Raw genomic sequence first — 8,184 nt, 5'->3', positions numbered from 1 at the left:
ATACTATGTCACCATGATATACAACACATAGCAAGGGGAGATAGTCTGGGTTGGAAGTGTGGGAGATCGGTGGATAGGGACAACATCATATTGATGTTACAAAGAACAACCAGACCCAGCCGACACATCATGCCACGTTCATTGAATTGATATGTTAAGTCAACAATAAACATTTATTGCAATTTTTATTTGAGCGTTGCCAAAATTTTACCCATGTAACAAATCTTATGGAGCCTACCACCACATTAACCACACACAATGTCAAACCAAACTATGATCAACTCTTTGGCGATCAACAATTGGTTTCTGATGGGTATACTGTTTCACACTCTATTCTAATTGTTATGACAACCTCAGCACCATCAAACATTTAGAACATTGAATGTGCCAAAAACATCATACATTAAAATACTTATAATTGATCATAAAAATGTGTGTATCCATATTTTAAATTAATCTAACACTTTATGTTTTCAATGCTTCAAAGATTTATAAGGACTCAATTTATACCAAATGTCTAATGTTAAAGGTGTGCCCTCACATATATAACATATATGTAAAACAACTAATCATAACCCGGTGATAAACCATTTAACATTTAATTTATCAAAGCTCCCCACTGTCGTGTATGTCATATATATAATGTGAACCACCATAAATGTAGCCCAAAACATAGACAATGCCTGCAACCATCATCATATCATATGAGCTCTTATAACCAATCAAAAAAATATGTATGTAAGGCCTGCAATGCCTCAACTTTTCAACCTTTTATAATGATCTGATTTGTGCCAAACATGTAACATTACAAACTCGTTCTCAAATAAAAACCATATACACAATACAATCAACCAATAATGTGGTGAGAAACACATAAAACCATATATTCTGAAGGCACCCCCACTATTATAAGGCAACATCCAATATAAGGCAAGGGAGATTTCCCTCATTATCATTATGTAATATACCTGTGAGTGAGATCTTTGTAGCGAGCTTTTTGGCATACACATTTAGTTTCAGCACAAAAATATTAAGTAGGGGTCCCACGTACTAGGCCAATTAAAATTATAAGTTGCTAAGAGAGTGTTAGTTTAGGATAACCGCAATGCTTTGTCGAGATTTGTTAACGTAAACAGTCGTCAGCATTGGTAACTCCACAGGGTGACTTACTAGAGCAAGTCAGAACATAGTATCTGTGGTTAGAATCATGGAAACTTTAACCGTAGAGAGTAGACTATAGGTTGTCAAGGGTACAGGAAGCAAGGCACTGAGAAGAGGGACCAAGAAGGCATGATTTGAAGTGATTTTTTGCAAATAGTGATGAGGTTTAACATATTAAGGCTTGTCCTTGCAATGATAAGGGGAGAGGGTGTCTAGTTTCCTGTAAAAGATCTTGCTGCATGAGGTTTTGAAAAATACAGTGCATAAGATGTCAGAGAAGCATACTCCCCTTGAAATATAATTGTTGAAGGATATTGCCGCAAAATAGAGCTCCTTGCTATCAGAGTGAAGAAGCAGTAGAAATCAACGATAAAATAAAGAAAAAAATATATCATAAACAGTGAAGAATCATGAAAAACAAACCAAAAAGAAAACAGAAAAACTGAGACTGAAACAGACAAATAAAAGAAAACTACTATGTACAAAAAAATTTGGTGAGTGATGGTGATCTAACCAAGTTTAGTTTCCACAAATGGCTTTAGGTTTGAGGCATTTGTTGTGTAAGGGGGAGAATATGATCATTCATATCTTTAAGCAAATAAGTGTTTGGTCTAACAACCACAGAAATTTTGAAAAGGTCCATCCAAAATTCCTAAAATTTATGATAATTGTCTTTTTGCAGTGTGAACGTGGTTGCGAGGGTTTAATGATAACCTTGAGACGAATCCCATGACACAAGTATAGTGATAATCTTAGAAAATGCATTCTATATACAGCTATGCCGTGCTTCTCCTGTACTGAAAAAAAAAAAGAGTCCCAGAGGAAGACCTTTTGATTCACATCGAAACTAACATTTTTTCGATTTTTTCTCAAAATACCTTTTTACAGTTTTCATCCCGCATTGAAGATTTTCTGAGGCATGGTTTCGTTGTTCTTCAAGGGCCAGTAGTTCCAAAACTCTCTGTGGGACATTGTTTGAGGTAAGTTCTTCAGCCTGTATAGTGAGGCGGAGGGACAGTAATTCTAATTCAACACGCAATATTGCATCCTGCCCATAAACAAGCTGAAAAGGTGTAGTACCAGTAGTGTATTTACGGTAGTACGATCTTCCCATACCGCAAATTTCAAAAGAGTATGCCAGATACAGGGCTTGTCATGAATGGGCTTCTTCAAAATTTGAATAAAGTTTTTATTAGTGGACTCAGCTAGTCGATTGCCTTGTGGGTAGTAAGTAGAAAAAGTTGAGTGTTTTACATTGTACTGATTGTAGAATATGGTAAATTACGCAGAGATGAAGGCAGGTCCATTGTCTGAAATCAACTCTAAAGGGAGCCCAAAACGTGAGAAAAAAATAATTCTCCAAGAAGTCAATGACCTGTTCATCGCGAGCGTTCTTTAAAGGCACAACTTCTGCCCATTTAGTAAAGTAATCGGTAACGGTAGGTAATCAAATATGACCGGCTGAAGAATGGGGATTGATCGAAACAATGAAATCTAAACCCCATTTGGCGAATTGGAACTCAGGGATAACCGGGCAGAGGGGCATGGCATGAAACTTCTCTTTTCTAGCATCTTGTTGCCATTCTTTGCAGTTCCTAACGTATTTAAAACAATATGTGAAGATCATTGGCCAGTAAAAACCAAACCTTGGGATCTTAAAATCAGTAGTGTTCAGAATTAAATATTTATAAGATTCCAAGCATAGAAGTCTCCACTATGCTTGGTTTAAGTTTTTAGGACATTTCTAGTTTTGAAGATAGAAAATTAGGTCCTCATACCATGGGTGGTCTGCAAGTTGGATTTGTTGCTCGTAAATTAAAAATAAAGTAGGCAATGGTTTGTCATCATCAGTTGGATCATTTGGTTGGGGATGTTGGGCCAAATATAGAGCCAAGTCATGTCTCTTAATCGTTTTTTGGTTATGATAGATAGGTCATGTTCCTAGATTTTAGCCAACCAATGTGCCAACTTACTTAAGAGATAAGTCTCTGACATTAAAAAGTTAACAGTAGGTAAAGGGACTTTTAATTCTATGTGCTTTCCTAAGGTATAATGGCAAAAACTTTCAATTGACTTTATTAGAGAAAAAGTATTTTTTATCGAAAAATAATACTTGGATTCATCATCAAACAAGATTTGACTCATAAAGGCAATAGGTTGATCAATTTTTTGGTCATTATTTTGCATGAGGATGCCAAAAATAACTTCATCGGTTGCATTGGTATAAATGCAGAATTCTTTGTTGAAGTCAAGCTTTGCCAATACATGAGTGGAAGCAATGGCTTCCTTGATGGCAAGAAAATATCGCTGAGTGGAATCGTCTCATTTGAAAACATTATCCTACTTTGTTATATTATGAATGGCTTTTGTAATTTTGGAAAAATCATTAATAAATATTCGAAGGAAATTCACTTTACCCATGAAAGGTTGAATTTCTTTCTTAGAAGTAGGAGGAGGAAGATATTTTATTACTTCTACTTTATCAGGATTGATATTGATGCATGTCTCAGAAATAATGTGGCCCAAGAGTTTTCTAGCAGTAACACCAACAACAATTTGTTTTGGATTTAATGAGATGTCAAACCTCCAAAGACGGATTATTTTGGATTTAGTGAGATGTCAAACCTCCTGCATCTAGCAAAAACTTTCCTTAAGTGTTGAAAGTGATCCTCACAGTGTTTTGAGTATAATTCCATGTCATTGAGGTAAATATGTATGATATCCCTGATTAAATCATCAAACGATAATTTCATATCCATTTGGAAAGTGGCACCCACGTTGATTAGGCCAAAAGGAATACACTCATAAGCAAAGGTGCCCCATCAGGTGGTAAAGGTGGTTTTGTATTTGTCCATCTTCTTGAATCTGATCTAGTTGTAACCAGAAAATCCATCAAGAAGAGACATCATTTGAGAACATGCCACCTGTTGCATAATATGGTCCATGTTAGACAAGGGAAACTTATCTTTAATACCTGCTTTGTTTAGAGAATGGTAATCAACGCATAAACGTATATCACAATTCTTTTTCCTAATTGGAACCAAGTTAGCTACCCAATTAGAATATTTAATTGGAAAGATGATTTGGGCCTGTAAAAGCTTGTCCTATTATTTTCTAATTGTGGCTTCAAGAGCGGGATTTATCGTTCTTTGTGTTTTCCTGACTGGCTTGGCATCTAGTTTGATAGGTATGGCATGCTAAATAACTCTAGGATCGAAGTCACAAAGGTATTTGAATGACCAGGCAAAGATGTCAGAGAATTCATTGAATAAGGAAATGAAATTCTCCTTTTCTTCTTGAGTAAATTAGGCCCCTATTTGTAATATTTTTGGATCATCGTGGGTCTGGATGTTTACTATTATGGTTTCTCCTACCTTCCTTTTGGATCCTTCTTCTCGCTTTCTTTTCGATGAAGGGACATCACTTGGGGAGAAGGAATTTTCAAGTGGAGTTAATCCACAAGGATACATGTTATCCTTTAGCGAAATAATGTGTTCATCATTGATTGGTTGATCTTGGATGAAGGCGTAAATGCTTTCATCGTCTTAGAAAAATTGCTAGTTTTCCTCATTATTTGAAAGGTGTGAGGCCTATATAAAGATCGAAATAAGAAATCAGGCCTATCAGGTAAAACTTGGCAAGAAGGAATGGAAATGTAAACAACCAAATGATTGGCTAAAGCAATAAGCTCTCTTTGTACATGAGTAATATTGAAGGCAGTGAAAAGAGAGATCTTCTCCCAAGCTAGTTGGGTGTAACATTTGATTAGATTTTCATTAGGAGAATAGATTTTTTTATTAGGTTAATGACAAGCTCATAATCACCAAAAGCAGTCAAATATTTTCACCCTAGTGTTAAACCCTGTTCAATCCCAGGGAGAAGAGCTTCAAACTTGACAATGTTTTTGGTACAGTCAAATTCAAGTCTAAAAGAAAATTGATGCACTTTACCTTAGGGTGAGTATAAAAGGATACCGACACCATTTCCTTCGTGAGATGAAGCACCATCAAAATGAAAATTCCAATGTTGATCATATAATAAAGGCTTACTTGGTGGGAGAGAGTCTTATTTTGTGAAAAGAGAATAGACGCCCATTTCATCTTCAACATAATTGACATGAGGTTGAGGTAAACCTTCGATAAAAGGGGAGATCTGGTGTTCATTATAAACAATGATGTTTTTGGAATTTTTAGTAATGGTCATATGTGTCTCATCTAAAGACAGGTATCCACCTGTGCGGGTCCGCCAATCCCTTCCCAAAATGATTGAATGGTTCAAGATAGCATATCCATTACTTGAATGTTACATGTGGTCCTAATTTCTATATGGGCACATACCACCAAGGTGACATCTTTAATTAGGCCAACAAAATCTTGCAATGAGTTATTGTAGCCTACTATCTTCCTTAGGGTATCATCGGTACATTTTAGGCCAATCTCTTCCATAATGATCTCGGGCATGACATTTGGTCCAGAACCCCCATCTACTAGACAACAATGTGCAATTTTATAATGAATTTTCATAGAGACATAAAATGGTGAGGTTCGAAAGGAAGTTGAAGGAGAATTATTATTTACAACGAGGGTTTTTTCTTGAGAAGACTCTTCAGGTTGAATTTCTAGATTATTAATGGAATAGAAAATCTTCCCTTCAGTAAAACCCTTTAGTTTCCTTCGTTGTTCAAGAATAGTGGCCATATCGAGTAATGAAATAGCAGCCTTAATATTGGCCATTTGGATTAGGATATTAAATCCTAAGGAGTTGGATAAAGAAGGAAGAGAATGTACATTTTGATAGGAAGCAGAAGTATTTACAGGCGAGGATTGGGAAACATGGGCGAAGGTCCTTTTGCCAGAAAAGTGTTTAAATGATTATTCCTTGTTAGTGTGGGTCTTATAGGCATTTTTGGTTTCAACAACCAAGACATATTCTTCATCAGCCCAATCAAGGTTAGCACCAGTAGGGTCCGTATTTTTACCTAAGATTTTATCTCTAGCCAGTTTCTGAATTTGACAAGTCTTCCCATAATGATATTCCTCGTAGAAGTCACACCATGGGTGAGAAAAAAAAAAGTATTAGGTTTGTATGAATATTAAACTACATTAACAAGAGTAAGAGAGGAAGGATTAGAGGAATACAGGGCGTTGAGTCTTATTTCACAAGTGATGAATCTATTACTCATATCATGCATGAGTTGAAAGATGGAATTCATATATGGCTGGTTAGTCTGGTTTTCTAGCAGAACTCCAGTCCTAAGTAGTTGCTCCTCATATTCAAGATAGATTTGAAGAACAGACTGCAAAATAGTAGCGTTTTTCTCCTCGAGGCACTCTCTGTTGGGAGGAGGAAGTGAAATATAATAATGCATCATTATTGCTTGGTTTTGTGGGTGAATGACCTATGGAATATGATTGTAAAGTTTCTTGAAACGAAGATTAAAATATTTATTGTTTTCCCTTTAGAAATTGAAACATTATTTTAATAAAAAAACAGATCAATCGGATTCTTCAGTTGACCATACGTTGACTTAAACTAGTAACATAACTCTTTCCAAGTTGTAAAGGCCCTAGGTGGCAATTCAAAGAAATCAACTGCTACTTTCCCTGGGAGGGAATTGAATAAAAACCTCATACAAGTATAATTGTCATTTGTGCCTGTATTATGATAGGCGTTAGAAAAATCAATGAGGTGTTCATTAGTGGTAATGCTACCATCGGTTGAAAACTTAGGTAGATGATATTTAAATTTAGGAAGTGGCGCATTAGCAGGTGCCAAATTTAAATGAGATGGCACAGTATTATGATCTTATTCAAAGTGGAAAAATCCATATTGTTGAAATACTTCCGCAGGGTTAGTAGTCGATTGGTGAGGGGTGAAGGATGAGTAAATGGACCCAATTGAAAGAGTATAAGTAGAAGTGGATCCTGATGCAGAGGAGGAGGAACAAGAAGAAATAGAACCTTGGGTTCCAGAAGAATTTTGTTTTGAGTTCCTGACATTACGCACTTTTCCAGAGATGTAGTCCTAGAAGAGCTTATGAGACTTGTTAAGAAACACCTACAGGATTCTACTTGTAAGATGGTTTTTTATCTTTAAACTTATATAACATGAGAATACTCCAGGCTATCACCTCTTATCCTTCTCGAGGATTGGGGTTCTTCACTCATACACAAACTTTATTCTCAGGGAGGGGGAAACTGTCTACATTGGCATTCGTGACGTTGGTAACTTAATGCTTCATGTTCATTAGCTTGGTCTATATCGTGTGTGATTACTGACCAGTCATGGTTTAATTCTTTGACAGAGAAAGCATTATTTAGGATGTAATCGAGTAGGGAAATTACGATATTGCATTGATCATTCAATTGAGGGAGGAGACCAAGCTATTGATTGAATCGAATGGTCATTGATTACAAGTAAATGGTTCAAAATTTGAAATTAGAGATGGTAAGGATGTTCACATGGAGAATCTCTTTGGCATGAAAATTCAAAATCATGAGAAACAAATGACTACTTCCTAGCACACTCCTCGTTAGAGGCAGGATTCCTAAGGATGAAGTTAAGTGAAGATCAAGCAATATCAGTTTGATCAGGAATCTGAAATTCAAGAGCAGCTTGCTCGAAAAACTGAATAATCATGGATTAGGTTAAGACATAGATGATCGAGGAATATGCGTCCCCAATATGGTCACCAAAATATGTTGGTGGTTTTGGTTTAAGTTAATTAAAATTAACTAATCAACTCCTCGAATCTTGTTATCCTAACTAGATAGTGAGACAGTTTGCTTGGAATGTACAACTGAGGACTAAATGTTTTTTTTATAAAGTTTATGTTAAGGAATGACAAGTAAATAAAAATGAAAATAATTATATACATATGAAATATAATATTCATAGATGACAAACAAAAATTGAAAGTGAAAAACAGATTTAAATAACAACGAGTGAATCATAATTTTGGGTCAAATACCTTAAATTATGTAGAGCATATGCTGTGAAAACTGTGAATATAAAGATATGACA

This window comes from Pinus tabuliformis, chromosome 1_2, assembly GCF_031772625.1.
Source record: "Pinus tabuliformis cultivar Carrire ecotype Pingquan chromosome 1_2, CPIR1, whole genome shotgun sequence".
NCBI lineage: Eukaryota > Viridiplantae > Streptophyta > Pinopsida > Pinales > Pinaceae > Pinus > Pinus tabuliformis.
This window is presented reverse-complemented; position numbering follows the sequence as displayed.